Consider the following 20,517-nt stretch of genomic DNA (forward strand, 5'->3'; position numbering starts at 1 on the left):
ACCACAGAAAGAAGAAGCAAGACTGGATTTGGGGAACTAATACAAAACTGTGGGGAAGCCCTTGGTAGACTGAATATGGGTGAGGACCAACTTGATGCAGCGGGTATGAGTGAAGGGATGGAGGAAGCTCCCAAGTTCTGCTCTTGCCATTCCCTTTGGAGGATAATCGCCTGCCTCACTGTGGAAAAGAAGGCAGTGCCATCAGCCCGGTGGTAGGTGGGACAAGGACAATGCAACACCCTGTGGGGTGACAAACTGATGGGAAAATGTAGACTGGCCAGCTGGCCTTGTACAAATGAAAGTTTCACAAAAGAACGGGCTTACTGTTAGGATGCCCTCTACATTTTCCAACCTATTCTATTCTCCTCTTCCCCCTCCCCCTTCCCTCTCTTCTTCTTTTCTTCTTCTTCTTGTTTCCCCTCCTCCTCCCCGACACCCATACTGGCTGACTCACTAAATTGTTCATGACCCATTAACGAGTTTGAAAAACTTATCCATTGCAATCATTTCCATCCCAGGTTGCTTTCTCAGAACATTTAAGAGAGGATCCTGACCAAAGTTGTGGCCTAATGAAGGGGCAAAAAAATTGGGGTGATGGGCTATAGTTCTCAGGGACTTGGGGCACTCTGCCTTGGAGCTCACCTCTGCCCCTCTTCTAGGAGGTCCATTACTATAGGAAAAAACAATTTTTATATAGAATGTTATATTCAGGTAAATTGTGATTTAAATCTGGGAGCTCAACAGATATATTCTGAAGCATACAAGGCTTTAGCAGGCTTGCTACACAATGAACTATTTAGACAACTCAGGTAAGAAGTAAATCCAGGAGATTACTAGAAGAAATACGGGAAATAAAGGGATTTAAATAATTAGTAGAATTTTTGTTGTCTAAAAAATTTAGATACAAAGAAAAATAAATAAGTGTATCCATAATAACCCAGAACAAAAGTTTCAAACAATATCAACAAAGGAATGGGAGAAAGGGATGGACAGCAAAGAGATACGAGAATGTGCTAACACGTCCAACTGGTTCAGCGTAAGATTATAGGTGGATGATAGATGATAAATAATAGATAGATGATAGATGGATGGAATACAGATAGATATGAGATAGGTATAGGGATAAGTAAATTTAAGTATAGGAGAGACAGAGCCTCTCACATTAGCTAAAATTTTTTTGCATATATATCAACAATATGTGGTCTGTGAAAAAAATTAAAAGAAAACAGAAAAGTGAAAGGATTAAAAAATATTCAGGGCACATGTGAATCAAAGACGGTAAGAGCATCAATTTCAATATCTGACAATGGAATTCAAGACAAAAAATAATATGAAGAACAGTAAAGCAAGAACCATAAAACCACCATTGGGATATATGAACCTCACAATATAGATTCAACATATATAAAGTAACAATGATAAAACTGGGAGAAATAGAAAACAAGGCAACACCCTCCCCCCACAAAAAAAGCGTAAATCATATAGTCACATTTGTACTTAGAGCATCTGATGGCTTCCTACTGTCCTCAGAATCAACATCAGGGCTTGTGAGGCTCCACATAATGTGGTCCCTCTTACCTCTCCAGCCCCATTCTTCATACCTCACTCTCTTCAATACGTTTTATATTTTTAAAATTTAGTTTTCTTCTTCATATGTGCCTTTCTCTCTTATTTCCAAACCTTAATATTTGTTGTTCTTCTACCTGGAACGTCTTTCCCACCTCTTTTACCTGGCTAGCTCTTACTTATCTAAATCACCTTAGATTAGATATTACTTCTTCCACAAGCCTTAAATATTTTTGTACTTTCACAGTATTTCTCTCACTTGTAAATTTCCTGTTTGACTGTCTATCTCCCCCACTAGACTGTAAGTGCTGTGAGGAAAAGGCAGTGTCTGTGTTGATCACCAATGGACTTCTAGTGCCCAGGGCACTGACTGGCATAGGAAGGAACTGAACAGAGTATTTGCATAGTAATAAAAATTTTTTAAAAAGGAAATCATCCCAACTTCTGGTTCAGCATGGCAGAATTAACATGTGCATTAATCTCTACTTCTGTCCCCCAATAAAAGTTCATTAAAATGCCAGTAAAATGATTTTTTAAATGTATAAATCCTCCAGAACAAAGACAAAGTTATTGCAGATAGCTTATGAAAATCAATAAAGATGAAGCCTAACTGGGTGGGGTCGGTGGACATGGAAACCAACAAGAAGCCAGATCAAAGAGAAAAGAACTGGAAAGGCTCAGTAACTGAATGTACTGGGTGTTTCAGAATATGGGGGGTAGAATATATGGCTGAAAATAAGGAGATTGATTGCAAGTCTTTATGGAAAATGTAGACACCCACCCCCCATCCCCTCATCGAGCCCAATGATACCAGGAAACTACCTTATAGCCAAGTAAAAGAAAAGAGGAAAACTACTAACCTAAAAGGTAGAGACCAAAAAGGAATTCACAGGAAATAGAGACAAGTAGGAAACAGAACAAATATATTTAAATATCTTTTTGCTATAATATTTCTTAATGTCCAGATCTTCTTTCCTAGCAATAATAATCATCATCATCATCATCATTATTATTATCTTGCCAACCATATTTTGTTCATTTTGACTTGCATACCTTCCCTACAGGGCTTCTATCTTTCACTAGAATAAATGCATATTTTTAAATCAACATAATGAATATTCTAAGAGAGATAAGAGAAGATTCGACATCCATGAAACAAGAACAGAACACCTGAAAACAGGATTTTTAGCAAATAAGTAAGAGCTCTTGGAATTTAAAAATATAATTGACAGCTTTCCTGAGAGCTGGGACAGAAAAATATATATAAAAATATGCCGTGTCTCAGCCCAAATTATCTCTCTGCTGACCTTTACCCAAAGCTCCTAAACCAAACCTGAGTATGTGGATGCTTTTCTATGCAAGGTGTGCCCTCTTGGAGAGGAGGAAACAACCTTGATCCAGCTCATCCATCAACCCCCAGTTCCTCATTTATGGTCTTAGCCCCAGGTGCAGTCTTCAGCTCCCATCTGTGTAACCACTGATTCTCCCTGGGGCCCTCCGGCAAATAGAGATCAAAAGATTTGTGTGCACAAAACAGACTAGACTAGAAGATGATACACAGGCTTAGAGAGGTAAAGTGACTTGCCCAAGATCACATAGATAAGGGACAGAGACACTAAATCCTAAATTTCCTGATACCTTCTATTTGTTCATTAATTAATTCATTCAAGAAACATTATAGCAGGGATAACAAAGATAATTAGTTCCTGCAATTAAGGAGCTCACAATCTGCTGAGCAGAGAAAGAGGTAAGCAAGTCTGCTCCCAGCGATGCTAAGATGGAGCTCTGGTAAGTGGGCTATGACAGCTCAGGAAGGATGGCCAAGGAGGGTATTATGCTTGAGCTGGGTCCTAATGGATAAAGACAAGAGAAGGAGAAGATGATGGAGAGGACCAAGATAGAGGTAAGAGTGACCACTGTGCTTTGGGGGCACTATAGTGGTTCTTGGAGTCTGGACGGCAAAGATCAAAAGTAGTCACAAGGAGAGAGGAGACTGATGCATTGGGCAGGGCACCAGATCAGCCAAGAGCCAGTGCGCCACGCCAAGGAGGCTGGACTTCATCAAACAGCCAGATAATAGGGAGACTTTTAAGGGTTTTGATCAGGCGGGTGACTCTTGCCCGGTATATAATCCATTTACTGATCTGGATTCCAAAAGCTACCAGGGTATGAGAAGGAAGAGATTGTTGTGAGCTGGTGATTAAGCCTGAAAGAGGCAGATGATTTAGGCTGATGAAAAAGAGATGGGAGATCACTTGGAAAAGGAGACAGTGGCATGAAACAAAGTTGGGGGTGAGAGCATTGAGTTCAAAGAACAACTAGAAAAGCTCCCTACCTCCAGCAAATAATGAGAGACAAGGAGGAGGGTAGGAAATATAGGGCCAGTTGAGGTAGACACCAAACTGAGGAGGTTAGACATGACTCAACATGTTGGTGCTTCTCCAAACTTTCTTCCCAGTGGCAGAGGAAAGGGAACCCCAGAACTCTTGGGTGGTGGCCAGAAGTGGACTTCTACAATCTCAGAACTTCTTTGAAATCTATGCTTAATCTTTAAAATTCATATGAGTTTTGCATTCTTCTTTACATGAGACCTGTTTTAATATAAAAATGTTTTTAATTACTTTCTCATTAAAACACTTAACTTCCCACACCCCAAGAAAGATTTCAGATGAAATTAGTGTTCCAGAAAGATGCTTCTGTGACTTCTCATGCCTCATGAATGCCAATATCTGAGAGGCACGGAGATGCCCAACGGTGAGAAATCCAGTTTCTTCAGGTAAGCCGTGAGGTGAAAGAGGTATTTGAGGAAGCTAAATACGCTGGAGGGTGCTGCACAGATGGGACAGTTTGAAATCGATGTTAGAAAGCCAGGCAAGAGGCTTTTGAGGTAATCATGATGAGATCTTAGACCAAAAGATGGTGGTAGATGAAGGAAAATGACATAGACAAGAGAAATGTTTGAAGACTTGATAATGCAATATGGGGCAGGAAGGAGGAGAAGTAATCAAAGATAATCCTGACTTTGAACTAGAGGGACGAGATGCCAAGGCTAAAGAGGAGGAAGCTGAGAAGGGGGGCCCCTCATCCTTCCCAAGCATCAGGAGTAACATACTGACTTCAGCCAACTGTGCGTGCCCATGTGTGTGCTGCACATGTGGAAATGTATTATAGATGGCTGGACACGGGGAACAAGATCTAAGGTAGAAACACAAACGTGGGAGTGGGGATCATCCTCACAAAGGTAATAGCTGACACCACAAGAGTGAATGGAAAGCCCGAGTGAGTAAGGAGAAAGAAGCAAGCACAGCAAGCTGAGGACCCAACTTTGGGGGATATGCATAGATGAGGAGTGGAAAGGCGCAGAGGGGCCTCCGTGCAGGAAAGAGAGAAAGGTGTATCCACCTAACATACAGATGTAACACTTTCAATCACAAGTAGCAGGAAAAAATTCAAACAATAAAGGAAAAAAGGGGGGAAATTTATTGGATGGTAAGCTTGAAGAGTCCAGGTGTAGACCCTGATCTCAGGTATGATCAGATCCCAGGGCTCAAATGATGCCATTAGAAACCCATCTCTGTCCACCTCTTTACTCCTCTCCCCTTTCTAGCAGCTTCACTTTCAGACAGATTTTCATATCCTGATGGCCCCTGGAAGCACCAGGCTCTTATCCTCTCATGTCATCAACCAAGGTGAAAGAGAACTTCTCCATCCCCAAAGTTCCAACAAAAGTTTCCAGTAGAAGTTCCAGGTTTGGTTCTGATTGGACCATCTTGGCTCACAGGACCAAACACCCTGGCCAGACCTGGGTCAGGTGCCCCCAAATCTCTGCACCCAAACCTATTGGGGAAGGGGGCTGCCCTAAATGAAAGATGGTTATGCAACTTCCATAAAAAGAGTGAAACAGAGAGAGGGTCCAATGAGAGAGGGGAAGGTGTTAGGAAGCCCGGGGGCGGAGGGGGGTGGAGAGAGGGTGGCCAAACATGGGAAATGCCAAACAAAGACTAAAGGGGGACAATGGAGGCTGCACTGCACTTGGCTAGACAGGAAGCAGGCAGCTCGTCTCTCCTCTACGTCTCCCTCCTGCCTTAGGAGAGTGAGTGTGAGGACAGTGAAGTCCCATCCTCAGCTTTCCTCCCCCCTCATTCCCAACCTGGCATCCAGAGCCCTGGCACGCAGCCCCTCACCACCATGCCCTTCCAGAGACACGCCACAGCCACTGTGGCGGGAGCCTGCAGGCCTCTCAGGCAATAAAAAGTCCCTCCGGCTTCAGAAAGCGGCCTTGTAATGTGAGAGCCAGGTCCTTCCTGGCTGGACTTCTCACCACACACATCATACAATTGCTTCTTTCCCAGCAGGTAATTTTTCCAGTGAAAGAATCACCCCTCCCCTGTCCTTTGTCTCTGACCCACCGATTGTTGGCCGAGGCAGGACCAGCAATGCTCCTTGGCTGGACTTCAGAGTTTCAGTTCAGCCGGGGGTGCTAGGCTGGGATTTAACCAAGGACTCCGAGGGGCTCACGTTCTATGAATCATCTCTCCAGCGCACCAAGACATCAAACCACACTTCACCCCTCGCTCTTTCTTTCCTGGCCGCTTTAGCTCATTGGCGTTTAAAGCAACATGGCTGGCAGCAGCTCAACTGGAACACCCTGGCATATGCTCCTCTTCCATGAGAACAGGCACCCTTTACCTCAGAGAAAGAGGAACAGAGAGGCAGACAGACAGACAGACAGATGGACAGGGAGAAGGCAGTCCTGCGGACAGTAAGGATCGATATGGATTTCAAGCTTCTGCAGCGGGATGGGGAGCCACGGCGATCACATCCAAGGTTGCACTCTAGCTCGGGATGGACCAACAGCAGCTCCCCTTAGGAATCTGAGTGGGTTCTTTCTTGTGTGATGTTTTGAAGCACGTCGGCATTCCTGGGCACTATCAGCCTCCTCCAAATGACCTGAGCGGGGGTGTGAATAGCAAGCTCTCGCCGCTTTGGGCTGTGCAGAGGGAGAGGCTGGGAATACTGCTCCAGAGGTTTCCTCTCGCTGTGAAAATCAAGGCAGAAATGCCTCATCCTCAGTTCCCCAAATGCCCTTGAAGGTCAAGGGGCAGATAAGTTAATCTATTATAAATTCTAATGCAACACAGTTCCCTGACCAGAGCCTCTTCTCCTTCGGTGCCCCGAGCGTTAGCCAATGTTTCATCAAAACCAGCTCCCTTCTGCAGGCCCGTGTCCGCTCCTCCCACTCACCCCAAGAGGCTTGCATGCATGCGCCTTCTGGGTGCATGTGCTACACACACACACACACACACACACACACACACACACACACAAGCACACACGTTCATGGACAAACATAAACACACACAAAGCCAGACCCTGATGATCCTTCCTGATTTATGACACTACCTTGCCCAGTCTGGCTTAAAATTATCATTTTTCACTCTCGGAATGTTTGAATCCCACAAAATGATGCTTAAAAACACCAAAAAGTTAACACACACACGCACACAAACACACATCAAGGAGACTCTCAGAGTTTTTCCACGAGATATTCGTTTCTGAGAACTTGTCTTCCTGTGATTTCAGCCTTACTCTTTGTTCCATCTAGGCTTAATCTCCAAGGTAATGAAAGCAAATCCCAAACCCAGGAGTAGCCCGGCCACGCCTATGGGCAGCCCTCTTCATTTCTTGGCAAGCAGAAAGTCTACCTCATCTGCTTGGAGACCCTCATAGAGCCACTTCAATACCTGCTCAGTCTTAATTCTCCCTCTTATAAAGTGGGTCTAACAAACCCCACCAGGAGTCAGGCTGTGGGAATTCGTGTGTTAACCCTTTGGAAGATGAACACATGATTATCACCATTCAGCCAGGGGAAGGGCGGGGTCAGTCTGACCCTGAGACTCAGTCTGGGTGACCAGTTTAAGAAAGCATCAGTCTAGCAGCTGGGTGCAAACAAAGGAGAAACAGCCCCCTTAGGAACCGCATTTCCAGCAGAATATACTGCCATCACAGATTTCTACTGAACATAATAATAATCCTAAAGGAAAGCCTCTGCAGGGCTTCCTGCGTGCCCTGAACTGTGTGTCACGTGGATTAGCTCATTTGCTTCTCTGAACCACCCTCTGAGGAAGGTTCTACCATGAAGCCCTAGTTTATAGACGAGGAAACAATAGTGGAAAAGTTAAATAATTTGCCCAAGTGGTGGAGCCAGACTGCACTTTTAATGCCTACAATATACTGCAGCGAGCTAGGGCCTGAACAAGCGAGCATGGGTGTGGGCGTGGAAAGGAGCCTGGAAGAAAACACAGCACAGTACCCTAGAGTTACAGGCAGTAGGATTACAGATGATTTTTTTCCCTTTCACTATAGCTTCTATATTTCACCTAGATTTTCTCATTTCTACAGTGAACATGTATTGCTTTTATAAGAATAATTTTTAAATGCTCTTTTGAGAGAGCATCTCCCATTTCTGTTTCTCAGACCACTGAGTTTTTCCAGCCAGAGCAGCAGAGACAAGCAGGGCCTAGGCTCACATGGTTAGGCAGGCTCAAACCATTCCTCAGATTCAGCCACCAAGACAAGGCAGAATGATCGAGAAGCAGTTTAGTCTGCTGTTAAGAAATACCATCATTAGGGCAGTGGAACGTGGCTTCTCGCACCCCAAATCCACCCGTGCTCCCGATGTCTGTGGACAGCATCGGGGAAACAGTGGGAAGGATGGGAAGAGACCTGGATGGGTGTCTGGAGACCAGGTTTCTAGACTTCTCTCTTTCTTTTTTTCACCTGTGGTAGCCAGCTAATTTCTTTACCATCTGAACCAGCTTTCTCACCTTGTGTCCTCTAAGGGCCTCCTGGATTCTAAGATAACCCTAAGAGATGCTGTGTGAGTGCCAGCCACTCTCCATCCTCTTTACATGTACTATCTCACTTCATCACCACAAAAATCCCGGGGAGTTGACCTTGATATTCCCATTTCACAGATGGGAACCCTGAAGCTCCAAGACTAAATAACTTGATCAAGGTCACAAAGCAGGTAAGCCAATAAGCTTGGATGCAAACCCAGGTACATCCAAGCCCCAGATTTTGGAGTTCTTTTTGAGTTAATCACACTGTCAGAATTCTAATGCTAACATTCCAGAGACAAATCCCTGGCCCAATCCACTAGCTCCAGCTATGTGTCAAAGTGGTGTCAACATTATCCTTACTGCTTTGGGGGTTGATTTTTAAGCAAAGTGCTTTTGTAACTCTCACTCTATTTCAGCCCATCCTTCTCCCCTTCTTGTCATGCAGGCTTCACAAAGTCCTTCAGGGTCTCTCAAGTTTTCCCAGGTTCATCAGAAAGAGAGCTCAGCTCTCTGGCACCCACAGAGAGACAATCACACATTAGCCCCTAGGTGCTGGCCCGTAAGCTTTTCCCAGAATGGACCAGAAGTGGGAGGGAGGAGGGAGCTTGCACTACACCCAGCCTGTTAGCTCTTAGGGCAGCCAGCAATAATGGAGAATGTGATAAGCTGTCACTAGAAGCCAGCTCAGTTCTCCGAGACTTAATGGTAGAATAACACAATAGGGTCAGACTAAAAAGGTTCCCTTATGAAAATTTTATCAGCAACTTTGGTAAATGGCTATGCGAAAGGTGCTTTGCTCCCAGGCAGACCTGGGACCCCATTTTACAAGGTACAGGCGGCCTGCATTGCATCACCCCCACAAGATATTAAGGGCACTCAAATGGAATTAACACCAAATCAAGCCGGTGCACTTAACAATACAAATGCACTTAAGGGATGCCTCAGGATGATTCGTGACTAAAGAAAGCAAAGAAGAAAACGGCCTGCAAGCCACAAGGGTGGTGTTGTGTGTCATATACAGGAAAGGCCATAAGTAGAACTTAGAATACCGGAAAACCATGAACTTCGGGGGCTCTCAAAATACCTTAGACCCAGCCGTAAAGTAGAAGGCCGCTTTTGCGGTATGCAGGAACAATTGATAAATTACAGCCAATTTTCTTAGCGGCATGGTCTCCATTACCTCTGACAGTGGCGTAACTACTCTGCTAAGATGATAAGAGGTAATAACGGTGTATCAGGTAGCGCCCCAGGAAATTCTTCACCAGTTGCCAGGTCTCTTCGTGACAGTGATGACACAAAGATCCGCAGTGAGAGCCAAGTGATGAGAAGTGACAGCTCGCCAGGCAGACCATGACAGGTCCTAAAAAGAATCAGCGGAAAATGTCCCTGGCAGACGGGACCCCAGAGTCAGGGCTGGCCCTTTGGTTTCTTTCCTTTTCCTGTCAGCATTCGTCGGCACACATTTTCTCCTCGTGTCTTACTCTTTTGCTCTCCATTTCCCTCACCCTCTTCCCACACCCCTATTCTCACCCCCTCACCTTCTCTCTAAAACAGACCCTGTCTACTGAGCTGGAAGACAATTTGGCCATCTTCATAGATGAATAGCTCTTCTGAGATTATCTTGGAAACTTGGATACATTCTGGACTTGGGAGAATTCAGGGGGAAAAAATGGCCTCACTGGGGATTCCTTTCCATCAAGTGAAATACACACAAAAGCATGCTTTTGTTATCCTTCCAGGAAAGAGCTGTCTCCACGCAGGGTCTTAGTCTGAAAATGGGCTCCATTTAGGTTGGAGGTGGCCTCATTTTGTCAGAGTTACAGCACTTGCTTGTCGAATCATGAGGTGGCTGGGAAACTGAGGCAGGCAGGTTCTATTTTTCACTACAGAGAAAAGTTCTCGAATACCAAGAAGGACCATTTCTAGCTGCTGGTGGGTCCCAGCCAGAACTTGCTTGCTCAGGAGGCAGGCATTATCATAAGAGAAACTGGGAGGACACGAATGTCTCTATGTCTGGAATGACAGATCTTGGGCCCTTGCTCTGCTAGAATTCAGCTGTGTGACTTTGAGTGAGTTACTTGACTTCTTGAGTCGTACTTTCTCTTTTAGTAAAATGGAGACATTTGCATCTTTTCTAATGTCCTCATTGGATTGTCTTGAGGAAGCATCAAAAGTAATTACGGGAAAGGTCTTTGAAACTAGGAACCACCTACACATATAAGGCATTGTTATGATGAAAATAATCTACAAAATACACATGCAGACCCACTTCTTACAAAACCAGTGCTAGGTCCCAAGAAAGAATGTTCAAACTACCTGGCTTTCCATAACAGCAGCCTCCTCTCAGATAATCAGAGGAAGAGAAGAACAAACAAATGTGAAGGAAATCCACTGAAATCCCCAAACTTCACAGTACCAATTACTTGCTTGCTTCTCCCACATTGAACTTTGAAGCCAAACAATGAATGGTATCATTCCTGGCATTCCCAAGCTCACCAAATACATCTGCAGACTTGTGTCAGGGCATCTGGCTTCTCAAAGGGGAAGCCAGAGATTTGCCCCATCTTCAGATCATCCTCAGAGAAGTCAGCCAGCACGACAGGTGACAGTATTGCATGATACACATCCTTCTGGGGGTCCTTTACCTTCACCCTGGGCACATGGAGTCCCTGCCCATGTTCTGCCCTTTATTCTTCTACGTGACCCTTTATGGGCTTAGGGATCACTACTTATACATTGCTTACTTCTTACCTATTATTAGTCCTCTTTCCTCAAACAACCTTCTTTGAAGCTCATAAATCATTATTCAACAATGGTTCATCCAGGCAACAAATATTTATTGAGTGCTTACTATGTGCCCTGCATGGTGCTAGGTGTCAGGAATATAGGGGGATATAGACAACATCCCTAACTCAAGGAGCTTTCTGCATCACTGGCCCTTTCTTAACCCCATCTTTGGTTTCTCTATTTAGTCAGAAATGCAGAGTTCTAAGCTTTGCACACCTCTCTAGAGAGGCAAACCTCTCTATAAATTGGAAAGGAAGCAAAATTTGTGTTACGTAGGAGCCTCCATGTATATGTTGCTAACTCCATCCTTCAGGCCCATCCGACAGAATTCATTCCTCCCTCACCTGGGCTCCCTTAGACTCATACATACTTCTATTACATAATGTGTTCAATTATTTGTTTAAGTGTCTCTTTCACTCTCTCCCAAACACACTCTGGGCTTTTTGGCTTGGGCACCCTGCTTATCTTACTCATGCCTGAATCCAAAGCACATATCACAAGGCTTGGTCTTTAGCGGGTACTCAGTAAGCCTTTGTGGAATGAATGAATGAATGAATGAATGAATTTATCTCTTGACTTTCCTGTTCATGACCATCTTCCCTTTCTTCTTTATTATCCCCAACCCCAGCCTATGATCCAGGGAGACAGTGTATCTCAGTGGTGACAACTCTGGCTTTTTCTGTAGTGTTTTGGGGTTGGCTCCTATTGGCTTGCATGAGCAGACTGTTAAATATTCGGGAATTTTTTTGAGCCGATTTAAACTGTTAGAAACTTGAAATTGGCTGTGGTGGAAGTATTTACATGATGGAAATCAGTAAATACTCCATATCAGGCATTTAGGGTTTTGATTTGCTTTTGTTTTTTGGGAGCCTGTTTGTCAGCACACCACTACTCTGATTTAGCCAGACTTGGATTTGTGGCTCAGCTTTGCCACTCACTACTTGTGTGACCTTGGACAACTTGCTTGGTATCTCTAGGACTCAGTTTCTTCATCTATAAAATGGGGATGATCATTATGGCTTCACAGGGTTATTGTGCGACTTAAGTGTCCTAATGTTTATAAAGTGCTTAGCACGGTTCCTCATCCATAGTAAGTAGCCAATAAAAGTAATTTATTAGTATTAGTATTAGCATTATTCTCTGGCTTTCAGTTAATGCATTCTTTCATCCAGTTTGTCATACTTTTTCTTTCTCATACCTCAAAGGATTTGTGATAACTTAATAAAGCAAAAGCCATAAAGTAGAAAATACAAATTCAAAAATCAGGATAAGGGAAAATAAAAATCATTCTACAAAGTCAAAATCACAACGTTATCATTTGATGGAATCTAACAGACTAAAAGGCTCACTAGAGTGTTAGTTGGAGATTTCTTAAGTTGTCACCAAAAGAGTCACAAAGTGTTAGAGTAGACAGGGTCTCAGAGATCTTCTTGTTCAATTCCTTACCTTACAGATGGAAAACTGAGGTCGGCAGACAGGAAGGAATCATTTCTTGAGCACCTCCAGGCATGATGGCAGATGCTTTCACTTTCATCGTCTCCATGCCGTTCCATTTTACAGATGAAACCATTGAGGCCAGGGAAATTGCAGGCCCCTCCCAAAGCCACTAGGCTGGTAGTGGTAGAACTGAAATGGGACACAGATTCCCACTTCCCAGTCCACTCCCCTCATCTTTCCAGGTACCATGTTGTCTCCTCACTCCAGGAAGAGCCGTATTGTGATAAGAGCTTCCTGAAGATCAAAAAGTCTCTCAAGATCCAACAGAATCATAGTCAAATGGAGAAACTGCAGGCACTGTGGTGGAGGGGACTTCCCAGGGAATTTCCGAGGTCTGCTTGTGACATATGAAAGATGGACATGCATATGCCCGCTGGCAGGAATAGCTGCTTTTGTATAAAACCCATCCTCATTTTGTGTTGGCTTTTGAAAAGACAGCTGTGTTCTTAATTCATTCATTTGTGGTCCCCTCTGAAGTTCAGGTCTTCTTTTGCTGGTCTTATAACTAGATTTTTTTTCTAACTTCTACTAATAGCTTTAACATCATTCTTCACACGACCTTCTGTTGGAGTGGTTAACAGGCACAGAAATCAAATCTCTTTTCCCTTCTTCTTCATCTGAAAGAAGCAGCACAGAACAAGAAAGGGGTTAAAGCAATAGATGGGATGGACATGGGAGGGCAAGGAAGGGCCTGCATAATTCACAAAGCAAATGAGTTGACAGCAATGTCTCATTTGTTAGGTCACCACCCTTCTTTGGCAGCAAGCAGGCCGGTGGCCCAGCCTGGGAGTTCTGTTTTATGGGAATTGTGTTATTGCCCTCAGAGCTGTAGCTGACCTCACACCAAATAAACATGTCAGCCACTTCTCAAGTCCCCGTTCCCAGGTGTGGCATGGAGGCACTGTGCAAGGACCCTCATGGCTGCCGCTCCCTTCTTCCCCACCTCCACTCAGAAATGGCTCTCGAAGTTCTGGCGTCCATGCTAACAGCCCTTTTTCTCTCTTTCCTTGTCCTGTTCCCCAAATCACCTGTCACATATATCCAAGATCTCACGTACCAGACATGCATTGCCATCTGAGTGCAGGGCAAGCCACTTGCCTTTAGAGAAACTTCTGGATATTAAATAAGTTCCTGGAGACCTTCAACATGGTGGAAGAGTAAGACGCGGAGATCACCTTCCTCCTCACAAATACATCAGAAATACATCTACATGTGGAACAACTCCTACAGAACACCTACTGAATGCTGGCAGAAGACCTCAGACCTCCCAAAAGGCAAGAAACTCCCCACGTACCTGGGTAGGGCAAAAGAAAAAAGAAATAACAGAGACAAAAGAATAGGGATGGGACCTGCACCAGTGGGAGGGAGCTGTGAAGGAGGAAAGGTTTCCACGCACTAGGAAGCCCCTTCGCGGGCAGAGACTGCGGGTGGCGGAGGGGGGAAGCTTCGGAGCCGCGGAGGAGAGCGCAGCCACAGGGGTGCGGAGGGCAAAGCGGAGAGATTCCCGCACGGAGGATCGGTGCTGAGTAGCACTCACCGGCCCAAGAGACTTGTCTGCTCACCCGCCGGGGCAGGCGGGGCTGGGAGCTGAGGCTTGGGCTTCAGTCGGATGCAGGGAGAGGACTGGGGTTGGCGGCGTGAACACAGCCTGAAGGGGTTAGTGCGCCACAGCTGGCTGGGAGGGAGTCCGGGCAAGTCTGGAGCTGCCGAAGAGGCAAGAGACTTTTTCTCGCCTCTTTGTTTCCTGGTGCGCGAGGAGGAGAGGGGATTAAGAGCGCTGCTTAAAGGAGCTCCAGAGACGGGCGGTAGCCGCGGCTATCAGCACGGACCCAGAGACGGACATGAGATGCTAAGGCTGCTGCTGCAGCCACCAAGAAGCCTGTGAGCAAGCACAGGTCACTCTCCACACCGCCCCTCCCGGGAGCCAGTGCAGCCCGCCACTACCAGGCTCCCGTGATCCGGGGACAACTTCCCCCGGAGAACGCACGGTGTGCCTCAGGCTGCTGCAACGTCACGCTGGCCTCTGCCGCCGCAGGCTCGCCCCGCCTCCATAACCCTCCCTCCCCCCAGCCTGAGTGAGCCAGAGCCCCCGAAGCAGCTGCTCCTTTAACCCCGTCCTGTCTGAGGGAAAAACAGGTGCCCTAAAGCGACCTACACGCAGAGGTGGGTCCAAATCCAAAGCTGAACCCCAGGAGCTGTACGAATAAAGAAGAGAAAGGGAAATCTCTCCCAGCAGCCTCAGGAGCAGCGGATTAAATCTCCACAATCAACTTGATGTACCCGGCATCTCTGGAATACCTGAATAGACAAGGAATCATCCCAAAATTGGGATGGTGGACTTTGGGAGCAACGGTATATATATTTTTTACCTTTTTCTCTTTTTGTGAGTGTGTATGTGTAGGCTTCTTTGTGTGATTTTGTCTGTATAAGTTTGCTTTTACCATTTGTCCTAGGGTTCTGCCTGTCTTTGTTTTTTTTTTTTTAGTATAGTTTTTAGTGCTTGTTATAATTGGTGGATTTGGTTTTTGGTTTGGTTGCTCTCTTCTTTCTTTCTTTTCTTTTTTTAATTACTTTTTAATTTTTAAAAAATAATTACTTGTTATTTTAATAACTTTATTTTATTTTATTTATTTTTTTTCTTTCTTTCCTTCTTTCTTTCTTTTTTCTCCCTTTTCTTCTGAGCCGTGTGGCTGACAGGGTCTTGGTGCTCTGGCTGGATGTCAGGCCTGTGCCTCTGAGGTGGGAGAGTCGAGTTCAGGACATTAGTCCACCAGAGATCTCCCAGCTCCATGTAATATCAAATGGTGAAAGCTCTCTCAGATATCACCATCTCAACACTAAGACCCAGCTCCACTCAACAACCAGCAAGCTACAGTGCTGGACACCCTATGCCAAACAACTAGCAAGACAGGAACACAACCCCATCCATTAGCAGAGAGGCTGCCTAAAATCATAATAAGGTCACAGACACCCCAAAACACACCACCGGATGTGGTCCTGCCCACCAGAAAGACAAGATCCAGCCTCATCCACCAGAACATAGGCACTAGTCCCCTCTACCAGGAAGCCTACAGAACCCACTGAACCAACCTTAGTCATTGGGGACAGACACTAAAAACAACGGGAATTATGAACCAGCAGCCTGCGAAAAGGAGACCCCAAACACAGTAAATTAAGCAAAATGAGAAGACTGAGAAATACTCAACAAATGAAGGAGCAAAGTAAAAACCCACCAGACCAAACAAATGAAGAGGAAATAGGCAGTCTACCTGAAGAAGAATTCAGAGTAATGATAGTAAAGATGATCCAAAATCTTGGAAATAGAATGGAGAAAATACAAGAAATGTTTAACAAGGACCTAGAAGAACTAAAGAGCAAACAAACAGCAATGAACAACACAATAAACGAAATTAAAAATTCTCTAGAAGGACTCAGTAGCAGAATAACTGAGGCAGAAGAACGGATAAGTGACCTGGAAGATAAAATAGTGGAAATAACTGCTGCAGAGCAGAATAAAGAAAAAAGAATGCAAAGAATTGAGGACAGTCTCAGAGACCTCTGGGACAACATTAAACGCACCAACATTCAAATTATAGGGGTCCCAGAAGAAGAAGAGAAAAAGAAAGGGACTGAGAAAATATTTGAAGAGATTATAGTTGAAAACTTCCCTAATATGGGAAAGGAAATAGTCAAGTCCAGGAAGCGCAGAGAGTCCCATACAGGATAAATCCAAGGAGACACACGCCAAGATACATATTAATCAAACTATCAAAAATTAAATACAAAGAACAAATATTAAAAGCAGCAAGGGAAAAACAACTAATAACATACAAGGGAATCCCCATAAGGTTAACAGCTGATCTTTCAGCAAAAACTCTGCAAGCCAGAAGGGAGTGACAGGACATAGTTAAAGTGATGAAAGGGAAAAACCTACAACCAAGATTACTCTACCCAGCAAGGATCTCTTTCAGATTGGACGGAGAAATTAAAACCATAATAGACAAGCAAAAGCTAAGAGAATTCAGCACCACCAAACCAGCTTTACAACAAATGCTAAAGGAATTTCTCTAGGCAGGAAACACAAGAGAAGGAAAACACCTACAGTAACAAACCCAAAACAATTAAGAAAATGGTAATAGGAACATACATATGGATAATTACCTTACATGTAAATGGCTTAAATGCTCCAACCAAAAGACATAGACTGGCTGAATGGATACAAAAACAAGACCCGTACATATGCTGTCTACAAAAGACCCACTTCAGACCTAGGGACACATACAGACTGAAAGTAAGGGGATGGAAAAAGACATTCCATGAAAATGGAAATCAAAAGAAAGCTGGAATAGCAATTCTCATATCACACAAAATAGACTTTAAAATAAAGACTACTACAAGAGACAAAGAAGGACACTATATAATGATCAAGGGATCAATCCAAGAAGAAGATATAACAATTGTAAATATTTATGCACCCAACATAGGAGCACCTCAATACATAAGGCAAATGCTAACAGCCATAAAAGGGGAAATCTACAGTAACACGATAAGAGTAGGGGACTTTAACACCCCACTTTCACCAATGGACAGATCATCCAAAATAAAAATAAATAAGGAAACACAAGCTTCAAATGATACATTAAACAAGATGGACTTAATTGATATTTATAGGACATTCCATCCCAAAACAACAGAATACACTTTCTTCTCAAGTGCTCATGGAACATTCTCCAGGATAGATCATATCTTGGGTCACAAATCAAGCCTTGGTTAATTTAAGTAAATTGAAATGAGACTAGATATCAATTACAGGAAAAAATCTGTAAAAAATACAAACACATGGAGGCTAAACAATACACTACTTAATAACCAAGAGATCACTGAAGAAATCAAAGAGGAAATCAAAAACTACCTAGAAACAAATGACGATGAAAACACGACGACCCAAAACCTATGGGAGGCAGCAAAAGTAGTTCTAAGAGGGAAGTGCATAGCAATACAATCCTACCTCAAGAAACAAGAAACATCTCAAATAAACAACCTAGCCTTACACCTAGAGCAATTAGAGAAAGAAGAACAAGAAAACCCCAAAGTTAGCAGAAGGAAAGAAATCATAAAGATCAGATCAGAAATAAAGGAAAAAGAAATGAAGGAAATGATAGCAAAGATCAATAAAAATAAAAGCTGGGTCTTTGAGAAGATAAACAAAATTGATAAACCATTAGCCAGACTCATCAAGAAAAAAAGGGAGAAGACTCAAAAATCAATAGAATTAGAAATGAAGAAGGAGAAGTAACAACTGACACTGCAGAAATACAAACGATCATGAGAGATTACTACAAGCAACTCTATGCCAATAAAATGGACAACCTGGAAGAAATGGACAGATTCTTAGAAATGCACAACCTTCCGAGACTGAACCAGGAAGAAGTAGAAAATATGAATAGACCAATCACAAGCGCTGAAATTGAAACTGTGATTAAAAATCTTCTAACAAACAAAAGCCCAGGACCAGATGGCTTCACAAGCGAATTCTATCAAACATTTAGAGAAGAGCTAACACCTATCCTTCTCAAACTCTTCCAAAATATAGCAGAGGGAGGAACACTCCCAAACTCATTCTATGAGGCCACCATTACCCTGATACCAAAACCAGACAAAGATGTCACAAAGAAAGAAAACTACAGGCTAATATCACTGATGGACATGGATGCAAAAATCCTCAACAAAACACTAGCAAACAGAATCCAGCAGTACATTAAAAGGATCATACACCATGATCAAGTGGGGTTTATCCCAGGAATGCAAGGATTCTTCAATTTATGCAAATCAATCAATGTGATACACCATATTAACAAACTGAAGGAGAAAAACCATATGATCATCTCAATAGATGCAGAAAAAGCTTTTGACAAAATTCAACACCCATTTATGATAAAAACCCTCCAGAAAGTAGGCATAGAGGGAACCTATCTCAACATAAAAAAGGCCATATATGACAAACCCACAGCCAACATCGTTCTCAATGGTGAAAAACTGAAACCATTTCCACTAAGATCAGGAACAAGACAAGGTTGCCCACTCTCACCACTATTATTCAACATAGTTTTGGAAGTTTTAGCCACAGCAGTCAAAGAAGAAAAAGAAATAAAAGGAATACAAATTGGAAAAGAAGAAGTAAAGCTGTCACTGTTTGCAGATGACATGATACCATACTTACAGAATACTAAAGATGCTACCAGAAAACTACTAGAGCTAATCAATGAATCTGGTAAAGTAGCAGGATACAAAATTAACGCACAGAAATCTCTTGCATTCCTATACACTAGTGATGAAAAATCTGAAAGAGAAATTAAGGAAACACTCCCATTTACCACTGCAACAAAAAGAATAAAATACCTGGGAATAAACCTACATAAGGAGACAAAAGACCTGTATGCAGAAAACTATAAGACACTGATGAAAGAAATTAAAGATGATACAAACAGATGGAGAGATATACCATGTCCTTGGATTGGAAGAATCAACATTGTGAAAATGACTATATTACCCAAAGCAATCTACAGATTCAGTGCAATTCCTATCAAACTACCAATGGCATTTTTCACAGAACCAGAACAAAAAATTTCACAATTTGTATGGAAACAAAAAAGACCCTGAATAGCCAAAGCAGTCTTGAAAAAGAAAAACGGAGCTGGAGGAATCAGGCTCCCAGACTTCAGACTATACTACAAAGCTATAGTAATCAAGACACTACAGTACTAGCACAAAAACAGAAATATAGATCAATGAAACAGGAAAGAAAGTCCAGAGATAAACCCACGCACATATGGTCACCTTATTATTGATAAAGGAGGCAAGAATATACAGTGGAGAAAAGACAGCCTCTTCAATAAGTGGTGCTGGGAAAACTGGACAGCTACATGTAAAAGAATGAAGTTAGAAGACTCCCTAACACCATACACAAATATAAACTCAAAATGGGTTAAAGACCTAAATGTAAAGCCAGACACTATAAAACTCTTAGAGGAAAACAAAGGCAGAACACTCTATGACATAAATCACAGCAAGATCCTTTTAGACCCATCTCTCAGAGAAATGGAAATAAAAACAAAAATAAACAAATGGGACCTAATGAAACTTAAAAGCTTTTGCACAGCAAAGGAAACCATAAACAAGATGAAAAGAACAACCCTCAGAATGGGAGAAAATATTTGCAAATGAAACACCTGACAAAGGATTAATCTCCAAAATTTACAAGCAGCTCATGCAGCTCAATATCCAAAAAACAAAAAACCCAATCTAAAAATGGGCAGAAGACCTAAATAGACATTTCTCCAAAGAAGATATACAGATTGCCAACAAACACATGAATGAATGCTCAAAATCACTAATCATTAGAGAAATGCAAATCAAAAACACAATGAGGTATCACCTCACACCAGTCAGAATGGCCATCATCCAAAAATCTACAAACAATAAATGCTGGAGAGGGTGTGGAGAAAAGGGAACACTCTTGCACTGTTGGTGGGAATGTAAACTGATACAGCCACTATGGAGAACAGTATGGAGGTTCCTTAAAAAACTAAAAATAGAACTACCATATGACCCAGCAATCCCACTACTGGGCATATACCCTGAGAAAACCATAATTCAAAAAGAGTCATGTACCACAATGTTCATTGCAGCTCTATTTACAATAGCCGGGACACGGAAGCAACCTAAGTGCCCATCAAAAGATGAATGGATAAAGAAGATGTGGCACATATATACAGTGGAATATTACTCAGCCATAAAAAGAAACGAAATTGAGTTATTTGTAGTG

At 43.1% G+C, this 20,517-nt stretch overlaps 1 long non-coding RNA gene across 1 annotated transcript in view; it reads right to left on the reverse strand.

The window, feature by feature from the left end:
* LOC309633180 overlaps positions 1-20,517 on the reverse strand; it is an 89,621-nt gene that overhangs the window by 42,090 nt on the left and 27,014 nt on the right. The window contains exon 2 of the long non-coding RNA XR_014247361.1: positions 12,642-13,309. This is a non-coding gene — a long non-coding RNA (uncharacterized lncRNA). The remainder of the gene's footprint in view (positions 1-12,641; positions 13,310-20,517) is intronic.

Source organism: Balaenoptera borealis (genome assembly GCF_965194805.1).
Source record: "Balaenoptera borealis genome assembly, chromosome: 8".
NCBI classification, from domain to species: domain Eukaryota; kingdom Metazoa; phylum Chordata; class Mammalia; order Artiodactyla; family Balaenopteridae; genus Balaenoptera; species Balaenoptera borealis.